General features: G+C 42.7%; 1 protein-coding gene across 1 annotated transcript in view; it reads right to left on the bottom strand.

Moving 5' to 3' along the window:
• Positions 1-16,657, bottom strand: part of LOC124551197 (transmembrane protein 151B-like) — a 75,388-nt gene that overhangs the window by 55,742 nt on the left and 2,989 nt on the right. The window lies entirely within an intron of this gene.

The following is a 16,657-nucleotide window of genomic DNA, read 5'->3' as shown; positions in this document are numbered from 1 at the left end:
TACTCATTTGTGTAGCTACCAGGACTAGTCAATGCATGGAGGTAATCCTTTTCAGCATTTATTGCATTGTTTACAATGCTTATTTCTAATCTGTCAAACATTAGTCCCTCTACTCTGATCAGATCGACGTGGTCTACGCAAATAATTTACAGTACATTTCGTACATTTTTTCTGATTCGAAAACGTGGGCAGCCATGTGATCACATTCATTTGCCTTACTGACGTGTAGAAGTGAGGGAGAACATATATGTGACTTTTCTGCAGCGTTAGTTAGTCCTTTGTTTGCTACGATGGCTACTAATGGCATGCATTCGATATGTTTCAGGATTTACTGTATCGTTTACAACGCTTCTCCCACATTGCAGTGTATAACTGCGATCGAAACGATACTGTAAATGCCAAAAAAAAATTAGATTACTTTCTTTTCCCCCGGTTTTTGGCTGCTGTGTTCGACTAATGGTGTCTAGTCATCTAGTGGGACTAAGTGAGGTTGCACTAAGACATCTACGGAGCTACAGAGTACGTGCTGTATTCTCGTGTAGTGGCCGTGGCCCTTTACCTTTTCGTCTCTGTGTAAGTATTGGTGAGCGTTCCTCTGACGTCAACAGGCCCGCTGTTTGCACGAGGGTAGCATCTGCGGGAAAGACGAACGCAAACACCTCAGAACCCGTCCACACCAAAATCACCGTCACTATACTACTGGCTAAGATCACCTAAGGGAAGCCTACACGTGGGTGAGGATAATTAGCGAGGCAAGCCGGTGTTTAAAACGTCTTGTTAACTCTTTTTAGATCGAATAAATTTCCACATCCCATCATCGCGGTAACATGTATCAATTGGGCTTTCACAGGCAGAGTTAATTCTTCTATGTAGCAGACAGCGTCATGTTGCAGAAATGATGAAGCAGCGTTGGCCAAGGGTGTTTAGTGTTGGTGACCACACATCCAACTGAAGCACTCTTGCTGTGTAAGCCTGAACGTTGCTTGTGAGTCCACAACATGACGCTTCATGCAACTCAGAAGAATTTTATAGAAATTATGTTAGATCGTTTCCCGAACAGAGTAAATGATATTCTCGTCTGCCTTCACATCATACTATTGAATGCTACCGGCCATGTAGGACTAATCTCCATTTTCAGGCATTTGACCGTGACTTCAACACTGACACACTGAGCTACAGTTTGGTATTAAAGTGGTTTGACAACTGAAAATGCTGTATTCCCGTTCCTCTGCAAGGCAGTGGACGCATCAGACAAAGAGTTTCGAACATTAGGCGGCTTCTTTCGTTTTTATAAGGTGTTCGACTGTGTTGATTACAGAATATTACTGCAGAAGTTGGACGGTTATGGAATAAGAGCAGTATATCACAATTGATTCTTTTCATATTTTGAAGACAATCTGCAGAACCTCATTCTCCACAGTAGTAAGAATGGCTATAACGTGGAGTCACTGTACGGACCACTACTGTTTCTTATACAGGGTGTTACAAAAAGGTACGGCCAAACTTTCAGGAAACATTCCTCACACGCAAAGAAAGAAAATATGTTATGTGACCGGAAACGCTTACTTTCCATGTTAGAGCTCATTTTATTACTTCTCTTCAAATCACATTAATCATGGAACGGAAACACACAGCAACAGAACGTACCAGCGTGACTCCAAACACTTTGTTACAGGAAATGTTCAAAATGTCCTCCGTTATCGAGGATACATGCATCCACCCTCCGTCGCATGGAATCCCTGATGCGCTGATGCAGCCCTGGGGAATGGCGTATTGTATCACAGCTGTCCACAATACGAGCACGAAGAGTCTCTACATTTGGTAACGGGGTCGCGTAGACAAGAGCTTTCAAACGCCCCCATAAATCAAAGTCAAGAGAGTTGAGGTCAGGAGAGCGTGGAGGCCATGAAATTGGTCCGCCTCTACCAATCCATCGGTCACCGAATCTGTTGTTGAGAAGCGTACGGACACTTCGACTGATATGTGCAGGAGCTCCATCGTGCATGAACCACGTGTTCTATTGTACTTGTAAAGGCACATGTTCCAGCAGCACAGGTAGAGTATCCTGTATGAAATCATGGCGGTGAACCGAGGAAGTACAGTACAAACTGACGAAACTAAAATGAGCTCTAACATGGAAATTAAGCGGTTCCGGACACATGTCCACATAACATCTTTTCTTTATTTGTGTGTGAGGAATGTTTCCTGAAAGTTTGGCCGTACCTTTTTGTAACACCCTGTATATAAGGTGAGGCGGCTGCCCCTACTCCGGCTTTTAAGCAACCCGCAAAGCCTTCAAATACCATGTGGAAGGGTTTCATATTCCCTAGCTGTCTATGTGCAAACTATTTGTCATACAGAAATCATGAATAGGACCTTTGTGTAGGTATAATTTAATGTTGGTATATTTTCTACAAGGACACGTTTCGCTAGAGGCCATAGTTTTCTAATTATTCACGTAAAACATGCAAAAGCTACCTTCAAACGCGTTTTTATAGCATAAGTTATAAATCATAGCCTCCTGCGATAACGTATCCCAGTACAAAATTTAATTACATTACATTTCCTACAAAAATGTAGTGTTCATTTTTTCTGTAGGACTAACAGTTTGCACCAAACGAGCGAATGAAAATGAAAATATTGTGTGTGGTATTTTAAGACACTGTGAGCTGCATAAAACTCAGCAGTGGGGCCATCTGACTCACCCTGCGTGTAAATGACAGACCTTCCAAAATGACAAGTGTTCCTAAAAAAATTCTATTTGCTGATGACTAACTTGGAAGTGAAATGAAAATGAGCGTTTGGCGTCATTTGCCGGGAGGCCCCTAGCGGGGCAGATCCGGCCGCCTTGGTGCAGGTCTTGTTACATTCGAGGCCAGACTGGGCGACCTGCGCGCCGGATGGGGATGAAATGATGATGAAGACAACACAACACCCAGTCCCTGGCGGAGAAAATCCCCGACCCAGCCGGTAATCGAACCCGGGCCCGTAGGACGCCAAGGCGTCACGCTGACCACTCAGCTACCGGCGCGGACAACTTGGTAGTGAAGGATGTTCAATGCAATGTAGGCTCAGTATCAAATACTGCAGTCTAAGACCTATGTTCATGGCATATACAAAATAAATTGATGCTCAATCACAGCAACTTTTTACAGTTTGTAGCACCCAATTCGACTGAAACCGGTATTTTGATTACACAGAATGAGCATATGATTACTGAGTCTGAACAGTCCAAATTCCTAGGTGTCCAGCTAGATGGTGAAGTGTCACGGCAAGACCATATTCTGGATCTTGTTCAAAAACTGAATGCAGATATGTTTACCATTCGAAGAGTATACGAAATATTTGATAGCCGAACTTGAAAGTCAATTACTTTCATTCGCTAATGACAAATGGCATTATATTCAGGGGTACCTATTGCCATTTGCAGAATAAGGGGCAGTTCGAGCAATATCTGGTGAGAGTTCAGGAACCTCTTGTCGAATACTATTCAGAACTCTGGGAATTCCGATATTAGCCGCTAGATGTACGAGATTTATTTTCTTCAGCTCGTTTCTAGTTAACAATGCGAGCTTCTTCCGAAGAATTAGCAACATTGTTTCAGTTAATAATAGACAGTAATCCAGTCTGCATTTGGACCGCACCCCCTTGACTTTTGCGCAGATGTTTCACAGGATTCTACTGAATCCATTTTGTTTAACTACCACAGGAATTAAAAAAAAACGTTTCAGCAGTAAACCTCGCATTTTAATGTCCAAACTGAAGGATTTCCTCATGGCTCACACCTTCTATTCTGTCGTGGAGTTCCTGGAAAAAAATAAGCGAATTCTTGTGTTAGATTGTTGCCCGTGATAATATATACTCGGCAGCTTGTCTACCTAGGATCAGTGTGAATTTTATTTTATCTGTTCCTAAATTTTCTGATGTTAATTTCATGTACTGACTCGTTCGATGGCCATGAAGATTTTCTGCTTAATCTGGTCCCACGGAAAAAGACGTGTATAACAGAATTGGAAGAAAAAATTGATAGCACGGGTCTCCCGCCTCCAGTTATATGGACCATGGTAGCAGGGAGAGGGGTCTGGCAACACACACACACACACACACACACACACACACACACACACACATGCCGTATACCACTGCAAAGCAATAACACTACCAATGGCTGCAATAGCCCTTGCTGTGCCATGTCGTTAAAATTGTCTGTGATGAAATGCCTGATGATGGAGAATTAATTTTCCAATACCTGTGGTTATAAACATGTAGTGATACAGAAGTGATCTTTTAGTCCACTCAATTACTAAAAAAGTTGGATCATAAATAGAGAAATTGTTTCTGGAATGCATAGTAAGTTAATGTTTAGAGTTGTAAGTTAATGTTTAGAGATGTATCACTACTTTAGTTCTGACCGTTACGTCCTATTGGACTCTAGAAGGAATAAATTTATGGAACCATTTTATTAGAAGAACGAATGGACTGCTTTGAAAGAACAGAATGAGCACTGATAAGATGTAGTTACTAAAATGTTAAAGTGTACGAAATTTTATTCAAAGCAAACGTAGCTACATAATACTACCTTGCAGTGAGCACATGTGACACCAGCTGCTATCTCTGGCCTTAGTGAGCTGGTCGGCGTTGACTGTATCGCCTCCTTCTGCACCCATACTGCTTGTGACGGCACGCCGTCAGGATCTCGACCAGGTCCTTGTTTACTTTTAATGATAAAATCTTTCTCTGTCCTATTGTTTCTATTTCCGTCCAGCTGAAAGCTGCCACAACGTGTTACCACCGTTAAAGTTCGACAAGGTTCAGTTTCGATACTATAGCAACAAAAATGTACAATATGGCGTTGTTTGCTTACGTATTCGTGTCTAGAGGAAATAAGATGCGTCGAGAAAGCACAATCGTCTTGTAGATGCGAATACTATGTTCGAAATAAATGGATACAAAGTAAATTCCTTTATGCTCGATAGCCACCAGACAAAACCATATGACCACTACCAGAGTAACACAGGTGTTGAGAAAACAATGGGACACAACGGCCGCGCGGGATTAGCCGAGCAGTCAAAGGCTCTGCAGTCATGGACTGTGCGGCTGCTCCCGGCGGAGGTTCGAGTCCTCCCTCGGGCATGGGGGTGTGTGTTTGTCCTTAGGATAATTTAGGTTAAGCAGCGTGTAAGCTTAGGGACTGGTGACCTTAGCAGTTAAGTCCCATAAGATTTCACACACATCTGAACATTTGGACGCAATGTTTTTCCCAATAGACGCAAATTTGTTTCCTTAAACAGAGTAATTCGCCGTACCTGCCAAGATATAAGTACTGGTAACATCAGAAATAGGATTACTTAAAACTTAATTGGCGTGTCAGAGTATTTTGGATATCAGAAGAAATACTATCTTTTATATAAAGGTAAGGTTTCCACGCACTTTGATATGTGCAGGAGGATATGCTTTCAGGTCAGTGGTGGAATGCACTGAATATATTCTCTAAATGTTCAGAGGACGTATCAGATTTCACCCCCTTTCTCTGACATATGGGTGTTCCACAGTTTTCGATCATGGGTCCATTACTGTTTGTGGTATATGTCAATGATGATCTGCTACATTTGAACCAGGGGACAGAACTAGCGCTCATTGCTGAAAATACTGAGATTGTTGTCCAGCAGAGCAGAGAAGCATTCACATGCAACATTGTAATTGTTTTGTTCGAGTCATAAACTGTTTTCTGAAGTGGACTAGCTTTGAAATTTGAAGAAAAAAATAACCACACCTCATCTTGTATTCTACTGCTGATATCTCCCCATTTCATTAACGTACTGCAAGAACAGGAAGTAATAAATAGGGCAAAAGATGGAAAATGTTGACTGCCAATATTATTGAAAAGTAAACGTGGAAAAGCAGTATAGTAGATTCTTTTACCGGTTTTTGAATTCAAAAAGTTAGGATATTTCCATTCACTGATGTCCTACAGTGTAATGTACAGGGGTTAACTTCTCACTTGGCGAAAGTGTTCTCATTGCGGAAAAAGTAATTACTGTTATGTGTGGGATCCAGAGACGTACATATTTCTTCATTTACGAGGATGTCAGTCGGTCTCAGACTGCATTAATCCACAGATGAAATTTGTTGTCAAGAGTCTATTGTTGTTTGACAGTAACACATAGTATAGGATAAGTAAGAGTTTCTGAATCGAACTGGAAATACAAAATTAAATGAAGGAATTCACAGAAAAATTAGAGCAAGGTTACCGATACGTTTCTTCATTAAAATTTTTGTGGTCTCAATGTTTACATTTCTTATGTGTTAGTAGATGTTAGTGTTGTACAGGACACCGTTTTGTCTTGTGTAGTTTTTGCTGCTTGTATTACTTACCCCTTCAATGTACATCTAGTGTACTCTCAAGGTAACAAAGCTGGTCTGCCTCTTAAAGTGTATCTTGTCCAACTTCCATATTTATTTATCCAACATGTTAACTTACATTAGACACCATCACCCTAGTTTACGGCAAGAATTTAGGATGTTTACGTACTCCCTATTTAAGCTACACTGCGAAACAGAAAGCATTACTTTTTTGAAACGCACATAGTTTTTAGGTGATTCACCGCTTCCAGTTTCTATGGGAATCAAGTAAACATAAACAAAGCGATCGAGATGAGGTAACGCCCAATAGGGAATGCAACTCTCGCAGCGTACAGGTGACGTGGTCACAATCTTAACTGACCAAGGCTACTAGGAAAACTATTGTAGTCAACGCTTACTTATAATAGTCTACGGTAGTTTCAGAACTCGAACCCTAACTGACAGGGATCGGAGATGAGCGTCAAGAACTGTCAAAACCGCCAGGAAGAGATGATTTCTGTGAATGCAGGTCCGTATCAAAGATTTTTTGAGCGGAAACTGTGGCAAGCAAAACTCCGTGCAGTGGACATTTGGTGACGGGTACCTAGTGGAAGAGCGATACACAAAACTGCGCGTCTCCTCAGACAACGCACGGAGCGCGTAGATGCTGACCGCTGGCGTGTAGTGCAGTGTAGAGTAGTGTAGTGAGGTCCGGCGGGTGGCCACTTTCTGTCCCCTATCAAATGACGCGAGGCGCTCCTTGCAACAGCGACACAATCAGGCGTTTACCGCGCAGTCTTCAGAGGGTGTAGCTCTAGCCAGGAGTGGTTCAGTGGCGGGGTCTTTGCACCACGACTCGAGTGTGCTCGTTCAGGCTACAGAGAAAACGAACCAGGCTGTTTATTGCAACATTATGGAGTCAGTCTTCGTTCCACACATTTATGACGAGTATTCTGTGGACACGCCCATCTTCCTAGGTCACAACAGCCGTATTCTCAGGGCCACAAAAATTCGCATGTCGATTGCCCGGCTAATTCGTGCGATCTCAGTCCCCTAGAAAATCTCTGGAAGTATCTGGAACAGCAGGTGAAATTTAGCAATATTCCAGCAGTTTTTGACGGCCGTACGAGATCTAACCAAAGAGTGTGTTCACACGGTGTGATAATCCAGAAGACACTGACGGACACGTTACTCGCTGAATTGATGGGGGGTTACACGGTATTAGCGTAGCGTTTGGTGTGGCGGCGGCGGCGGTAGGGTGGGGGGGGGGGGGGGGTTGTGTGTTAAGGGCAATGATGAATTTTTTTCTCGGTGTGCATACAAGGCTGTCTCTTCTAAAGAGTCGATCAAGAGACGGTGCACTGGTTAGCACACTGGTCTTGCATTCGGTTCAAACCCGCGTCCTGTTGTCCTGATTTAGGTTTTCCGTGATTTCCCTACATCGCTTCACGAAAATGCCGGGATGGTTCCTTTGAAAGGGTACGACCTACTTCTTTCCCCATCCTTCGCTAATCCGATGGGACCGATGACCTCGCTGTATGGTCCCGTACCCCCAAATCAATCAATCAATCAATCAATCAATCAATCAATCAATCAACCAACCAACCAATCCTATGAGTCGTCCGTCAGGCACATTTTCTCTGGTGTTTCGTCAGATATTACGATGCGTGGCTGGGTTCAGTCCAGAAGCCCATTGTCTGTGGCAAGCGTCCGTTTGTTTAGCTTTATAAACGGAATGATTTTTAAAGCAGAATTCTACTTGCCCATTAGATAGAGCGATCCCAAATTAGTCTAGTGAGATACATGTTTTATCGATGTTTGTTACCAGGAGCAGTAAACCACGGAGAATAACCAGTACTGCAGCAACGACTGGGCAGCGCTGCCATCTCGCAGTAGCAGTCAGCAATGAGCCAGGGTGGTGCTGTCGCTGACCAAGTAGTGGCTGTACTCCGTGGTTTACCGTCCCTCTCAATACATATCGATAAAACGAACATGGCACTAGACTAATTTGGGAGCGGTATATCTAATGGGATTGCCAATGGCCTTGCCGCAGTGGATACACCGGTTCCCGTGAGATCACCGAAGTTAAGCGCTGTCGGGCGTGGTCGGATGGGTAACCATCCAGACCGCCATGCGCTGTTGTCATTTTTCGGGGTGCACTCAGCCTCGTGATGCCAATTGAGGAGCTACTCGACCGAATAGTAGCGGCTTCGGTCAAGAATACCATCTTACTACCGGGAGAGCGATGTGCTGACCCCTCGCCCCTCCTATCCGCATCCTTCTCTGAGAATGACACGGAGGTCGGATGGTCCCGCTAGGCAACTCGTGGCATGAAGTGCTTTTTATATGTAATGGGCGCATGGAATTGCGCTATAGAAATCATATTGTTAGTAACGTGGAAGAAACCGACGCTTTCTGTTGATAGCGAACGTCGGATGAAAGATTTGATGAGGGGTATTTGTTTGCACTGACTCCAATTGCACAATGCAAAATAGAAGTTGCAAATATCTGTTGAAACATCAGAGGAAATTATGCACACTACTCTTAGCTATGCCGTTTTGTGGCACGCCAGATAAATACTGCGCTGATCACAGTTGTTCCAAGCCTTCAACTATTAGGTTCAGTAATGTGGCCAACCACCTACGATTACGTTATTACTTGTGACATTCTGTGGACTGTGTTTCTCTTAGCGTCACACCTAGAACTGTGCAGTAATGGAAACAAAATAACGGGAAGCATTACTTCGTCCAATGAGAGCCAACATATAGCGACCACACTTCAGAAAATATGAAAATGAATTCCACTAGCAGGCTGTGAGAAGTCAGTGGAAACCAATGCTGGGAGACTGTAGTCTTTGATTGTGGCAAACGAAATGATTAGTCTTTCGCCATTGAAAAGAATACCTGTGGATACTTGTAAATGTTTTGGTGGCATGGCGTAACTTATCGGTACGGAATAACGCAGAAATGCATAAAATCCCATGCGTCTGTTTGGTCAAAAATAGTCTGAAAAGCTTGAGAAGGTGTTGCAGAGTGTGTGGTCCTGAGAAATAATTTTTAAGAAAAAATGGATACGATGCACCATTTCCGAGTTAATCATTATTGGAGTTGGCCCATCCTGCCAACGGCCTTGTCGCAGTGGCTCACGTGACATCACCCAAGTTGAGCGCTGACGGGCTTGGCTAGCACTTGGATGGGTCACCGTCCGGGTCTACCGAGCGCAAGCGGGTCTGGCAAGCTGGGCGCACTCAACCCTTGTGAGGCACTTTTATACTGCTACTTCTTATCCGTCTTGATTGCAAGTTTTTTTATTCATATGACCGGTTTCGGTTCATTCAGAACCATCTTCAGATCTGATATTTCAGGTATATCAGATACATCAGATATATCAGATCTGAAGATGGTTCTGAATGAACCGAAACCGGTCATATGAATAAAAAATTTGCAATCAAGACGGATTATAAGTAAGATTATAAAATCACTGATTGCTGTTATCCCATCAGACATTATGTCTGTTTTTGCAAAGCACTTTTATACTTCACTACTACCAGTTTCGTCTACTGCCATCTTCAGATCATAAAATATTCTGACAGCTATCAACATGAAATTATGTATGTAGCTACATAGTAAGTGCACTTAATCCGGGATTTCGTCACCGACATACTTTCAGTAGGTGGTAGGCGGGGATGACGATGAACACCTCGTCATCGACTGCCGGTTTGTCTCCTGATCGTACTGGTAGCGCCAGGTCTCGTTGACGTGTCTGAACGGATTCTGGTCAGACACGTCAATGAAATCTCCAGTCGTTCGCATCCAAGTTTGCTCTCTGTGAGCGTGTATAGTACAAACATGGTACAAATCGTCAATCTTTTCAGATTTTCGTAACAGTAGTGCTGACACCGCCTTTGCCTACCTCCAGATCTTCTGTTCTCGTTCTGAAAGCCTGCAATCATCCTTAAGCACCTGTCAGACTCAGTCAGTGTTGTCTGGCATGGTGCGTGGTGACAGTCGGTCCTCGGCACCTTCTTTTCCGTTCCAGTCCATCTAAACCACCTGCGCACGCGCTCTTTACCCACTGCTTCAACGCCATACAGCTACACTAGTATTATATGGGCTCGGTCGCCTTTTTCTCTAATCTGAAGCAAAACCTCATGTCAACACGTTGCTCCATTTTGCAGTCATTGAGGTCCCACAGTGACCCACTCAGCTTGATCACACCGTGCACCACTTGATCACACCGTGCACCACTGCTTTACTTAGGCCATTTTCACGACTGGGGGCGAAGGGGGTCTGACATGTGTCTCATTGCGTATGAGTGGGCATGTCATCCTAACCACTGCGGTTTTTAAAATATGAGAACATTCACCGAATTTTTCAGCCGCACCTTTTATAAGAAGGAAGGGAAAAATAAAACAGTAGTATTCTGCCCTGCCAGTCAATATCGTCATGAAATGTCGCATTAGGAAAGAGTAGATCACTAGAGAAAAGTGTTTCACAGAATCTCGGGTGTGTATACGATGAAACGTGGCGCCCGTCCAAAATCGTGCACAGGCTAAACATAGAGGTCATTTGATGCCCACTTCAAAGAACTCTGAAATATACGTAGTAATGAAAAAGCTTTACTTTAAGAAATGGGGATATAAAGTAGGACACATACTTGAACATTTTGATATTTAGCATGATGCTTGTAAAGGATGCCACTCAAACACACTTAAAGTGCCCGAAATTTACAGAGGTTTAACAGAATACCCACAATACCTCTCAAATGCACAAACCCATTTCTGCAACAGAGCACGTTCCAAAATACATTTTCATAACTATTAATAAGTCTCTTCTTCCAGTTTTTTTCTTTGTTCTATTTCTTTTTTTCTGCCAGATGATGCATATCTAATATTTTAAATCAAAATGACATCTAGCAACTTGTGCATAGTCAAAAGTAGCCTTCAGTTCCGGCCGTCAGAGTGCTTTCTGGGCCTCTTCAGGTAACAGACTGCTGTGTCGCACCAGTTGGCTGCAATTAAACTAACAGCGGTCAGAGTGCTGCAGTCGCGTGACTAGGGCCTCCCGTCGTGTACACCGTTCGCCTGGTGCAAGTCTTTCGATTTGACGCCACTTCGGCGACTTGCTCGTCGATGGAGATGAAATTATGATGATTAGGACAACACTACACCCAGTCCCTGAGCGGAGAAAATCTCCAGAAAATCTCCGACCCAGCCGGAAATCGAACCCGGGCCGTTAGGATTGACATTCTGTCGCGGTGACCACTCATCTACCGGGGGCGGACAGTGCTGCAGTGTGGGCTGTATACATCACAGGATGTTGAAACATCGTAGATATGTTCATTAATCAGTGCGTTCGTGGAGTATGTTGAAAAAAAATGATTGTTCCACTTTCTGCCACGAGGTGAAAATATGGCGCTGTAAGCAGTCAGAATGTGGTGAGAGTTCAGGAAAAGCGGAGGAACGATGAAACTCATGATAACGATGGTTCTGGCACGTTTATTGAGATGCGGTCACAAGTTATAGCACGTGTTGAATACAGTCCCCCGAGTCATAAAACATGCTGCATCTGTATCATGGCGTGACTAACCTTTGTTCCCTGCATGTCGGGGATAATCAGGGCGATATACGAGTACGCTATCCTTCAAATCACGAAGAGAGTGGTTACAACACTGACATACAAGATCTTTCAGATATTCCCACAACCAGAAGTCACACGGATTTAGGTGAGCAGATCTGGAAGGCCACACACGTTGAAATTGTCTAAAGATCATTCCTCGAAGCAAATCTTTCAGCTGGCAGGCGACGTGTAGTGTCCTTCCATCTTGAGTGAAAACACTAATATCGTTGCAGTTAAGTTCTTGCAGATCTGGCATCATGTGCTGCACAATGAGGGCCATATAAAGCGCAGATGTCGCTGTACATTTAACAGGCTCGCGAGGTGTCATCTCCTCGAAGAAAATCAGACCGAGGATGAAGAAGCTTGTGAAACTACACCGCACAGTCTCATCAAACGAGTGCAGTCGATGTTCCTGCACAACATGTGGTGGAGTGGAAAGCCATATCCAACAGTTCTGTGCATTCAGGGCACTATGCAGAGCAACATGTGCCGCGTCCATCCCGACAATAATCCCCAGACACGTGTCATCCACTTCTATGCGTCCCAAAAAACGAAGAGGAAAGTAACGGCGTTGTAACATATCTTGGAGCTTGATTTTGTGCATATTCTGAGTCTTGTAGGGATACCATTGTAAAATGCCCGGCAAAATCTTGTGAATTGTTGACGAGTGGAGAGACAATTCCTGTGACACAGCTTGAGCTCTGGCTGCAGCATTTTCGGCATGTGCTACACAGTCGCCTAACAGCTACAGCAACTTCAACAACTGTCATGGGATCGTGCAGCCTCTTCCTGCCTGCTGTACCAAACCAATTCAGCTGTTTCTTAAGATTTCTTGATCATAGTTATCAGCCTATTTATTGACATGCAGTCTCTTCGTATCTGTTGCTGTCAGCCACAATACCGCAGTGCAGTGCTGCTGTTGATGCCGTTCTGATAACACAGCTTTACCAGCTGTGCGCGTTCTTTCTTCTCAACAGACTTTGCGTTTCGAATGGAAAACTTCAACGTTCTTAACCCTTTATACAAACAGTCATTTCACAAAAGAAATCAACACGCATCACTAAGCGACAAACAGCATACTAACATCAAAACAGGAGACATTTCACATTCTGACTGCTAACAGCGCCTTATTCTCCCCCGGTGGCAAAAAGGAGGAACTACTATTCTTTCAGCATACTCGACAGGTGTACCGATTTATGAACGCACCTTCGATGCTTCAGAGTCGTGCAATATATGCACCCCACACTGCAGCACTGTTTAATTGTACCCATTCAGTATACTCGTATATGGGTGTCTGCAGGCGTTAGTTCGGTTTCCAGTACAGTTTCCTGATATCTAGCTGCCCGCGTTTCTTTTTAAACGGACCATCTCATGACGATTCGGTAATGATACCACTGGGGCAGCCCGAGGGTCGAGTGAAAATGGAAACAAAATTGAACATGGTGTTCTTGGAAGTTTAAGGGTCACTAATTTAAGCCCACGCTTTCTAAATAATAGTGTAAGTTGGGATGTAATTTTTGGTTACAGGAAAAATTTTTAAGTTAAAGCATTCTTCGTGTTTTCTAAACATGTACTTCACAGCTTCGATGTTTTCAAAGAACAGCACCAGGAGACTGCCAAAGTCTACTTTAAATGGTATTTATTTATGGACAATTATTTTCGGTCGATCATGTCTTCGTGTCACAGATACCAATAAACAAATGCAAATCACACTAACCTTCGGTAGCTACATGATGCAGCTCTTTAAACCTCTCTTAGTTCCACGCAAGAAACCCTCCAAAAATAGCCACTGTACGGATTAATCTACACAGTGAAGTGTACAAACCAACCAACTGTGGAACAAAAATATGAGTTTGCAAATATTCGGCACAGAATCGAAGGATACTATCCTAATTCTGAAAAAGTATGCATGATAAATGAAACTTTTACAGTGGTACAAAAAGAAACTGATCGCTGGTGATCATACAACTCTTCACAAATGTGTCTGAGGGAGGGTAAAAAGTAGAAACCATTGTTTTCACAATGATTATGTCGAATTATTTTAAAAAAACTCATAGATCTGCTATCTTCCAAGGTTAAAGAGTAAACACACGTAGAATGCTGCCATTTCAAGCATAATTATAACATTATTTTTTTTTTAAATTTCAAGCAATAAGTGTGGCGTGTTTATAAATAAGAATGTAGTGTTATTAGCAAGAACTGTCAGATTTTCATAATAGATGTAGGAAACGATGTCGTTTCCACCTGTTTAACTGGATAGAACAAAGCTGCAGTTATAGAACTGTCACATTTAACAATCAAGATTTCAGAAACATTCACTGTCTTCATGCGGACCTGACTGACATTTGGGACCAAAGTTTGTTTCTTAGTTAGCAGTGTTCTAGTTTACCATTGGTGGAGTAAAATACCGTGAGTGGGGTTTACATGTCACAAATGTCCAGTGAAGTAAGCGAAGCCCCCTACTTTTCTTCCACCTCTCCCACATTTCAAGATCAGAATTATGGCGCAAAAGGAACAACAAAACTTCCTCTGGGCATCACGAAAGATGATCTCGTTTCACGTTAGATGGTGTTATGCCGCCATTAGTAAGCCAAACTGCTATCCAAGAAACAAACATTGGCCCCAAAAGTCACTCAGCTCCTCATGAAAATAGTGAACCTTTTCTCGAAAGCTTAAGTCCTGACGCAGACCTTTCACACCTAGAACATCGAGATATTTTTATACATGGATGTCACCACAAACTTTGACGGCACTTTGGTGCATATGAGTCGGCAAGTTCCTTGGCACCTACGTACGTTTGTCTCCATTCACCTATGTTAAATACGTATCAAAATGTGTGTGATATAAAGAAAGAACAGGATCCCCGACAATGTGCAGATATTCCTTAAAGGGTATCCTCCTGAGAATAGTTGTTAAGAGAAGGATGAACTGCTAGACGCACCATAAACTACTCAAATGTTGACATCCCATAATAGAAAAAGAATGGTAATAAAATATAAGTTCACTGTTGGAATTCTGCTCCTTTCAAAACCCAGTCATTCATTCATAGGCAAGATATGATAAGGGTCCACTAGACTGCCGGAAATGTAAGCTTCCGGAGGTTGTGAGTACGAGATTATTGTTTGTTTCTCGAACACCTTAGCTAAACTTCTGTACTGCAGCGAAATCAATTGAAATCAAACTTCCAAAGGAAAGTAAATCGGTTATCATATGGGGTGACAGCGTTATGAGTGCATGGAAGTAGGGTGAGTGTATCCCACCAAAGGTGACAGGCACAAGCTTGCTGAAAAACAACATTGTCTAGCTTTGTAAATTGTATCGCTATCATAGCGTCAGTCACAGATATGGTAACTTAGTGCTTTGATTAATTTGTAGGATATTGAATATGACCGTTTATAGAAACTCTGCTGGAATTCTGTTGATGTTTGTTGGAACCTGAGACCAGTTGGAGGTTTCAGTCATACACCAAGAAAGCTCCACATGTGTTCACGTGGTCAATGAGCTGACGAGAGAGAGAGAGAGAGAGAGAGAGAGAGAGAGAGAGAGAGAGAGCAATAGGAGGACTGCAAACTTGGTATGGTCACTGTCTCGCCTAGACTTTGTTATAAAATTCCAACAGCTGATATTTTAGTGCAAAGTGCAGGAATAATTTTTTTGTATAATGATCCAAAATTGACAATGAAAGTAAGGGAATGCAGATGTTTTGGAAACGGATAGTAAATTGAAAGAAAATGAGAAGAACATTACTTGTCTCCATTCACCAGCTGCCATCAGAGTGCTGAATAAATCGCCATTTCAGTATTCGTGACACAGTGGATGTCGCCAGCACCTCCTCCCCTAAAAATGCATTATCCATTCGAAAAACATTTACTTTCATTGTTGACATCTACCAGTGCAGAGTCAGTGATCATGTTTACTGAATTTGCAGAAGGAGCACTTGAGCCTTGTGAAGAGAGACTACCCTTCCAATACTACACTCATGAAACAATATTTGTTTTTTCTGAAAGTATGTACTGCTCTACAGCTCTCAAAACCACAGATACTGATACAGAACTATTTACATTCAGGACAGCTGACACCGCCATCACTTCCAATTTACCAAAACCTATAAAAACGTCTGATTAACAATTTTCAGATGAAAGACTGTAAGATGATACTGTTGAACATTACCGGTTTTGCACCTTGACACACACGGTTAGATGTGCACAGAACTGTAATTTGTGTTTATTCACAGAGAATCAGTCAGTCAAGTGACAGTCTTCAAGTCATTAATTATCATTACATCACAGTAAAGGAAGGTTCGCTTCTTGGAGTCAGAAACGTAACTATTTCCAGTTGCAGCATTTGTCACGTACTTTCAACTGATGGTCTGTTGACAGAAACTGACTGCCCCTTTAGTTGTCCCACGACATCGTTCTTTAAATACACTGAATGCAATGTCATACTTGACACTTCACAAAGCACAGTTACCTATCAATGGATGATCAACAAAATTATCTTACAACTTCAACCTAAAAGTGAGTACAATTTTTTGTCAGTCAGTGTGTAAAATACTGTAGGACAATGTGTCTGCCTGAATCAATAAATATGCTTGCTCTGCTAAAACTGGTTGCCCATACCATAGTACGATGTTTGTGAAAGTTGCTTTGGCACTGTTGACAGTTGACGGAGGAGGAAATTTTACTCCTCATCTCCAA

This window comes from Schistocerca americana, chromosome 9, assembly GCF_021461395.2.
Source record: "Schistocerca americana isolate TAMUIC-IGC-003095 chromosome 9, iqSchAmer2.1, whole genome shotgun sequence".
In the NCBI taxonomy this organism is placed as follows: Eukaryota; Metazoa; Arthropoda; class Insecta; order Orthoptera; family Acrididae; genus Schistocerca; species Schistocerca americana.
Note: the sequence above shows the minus strand (reverse complement) of the source record. Positions and strands in the feature narration are given on the sequence as shown.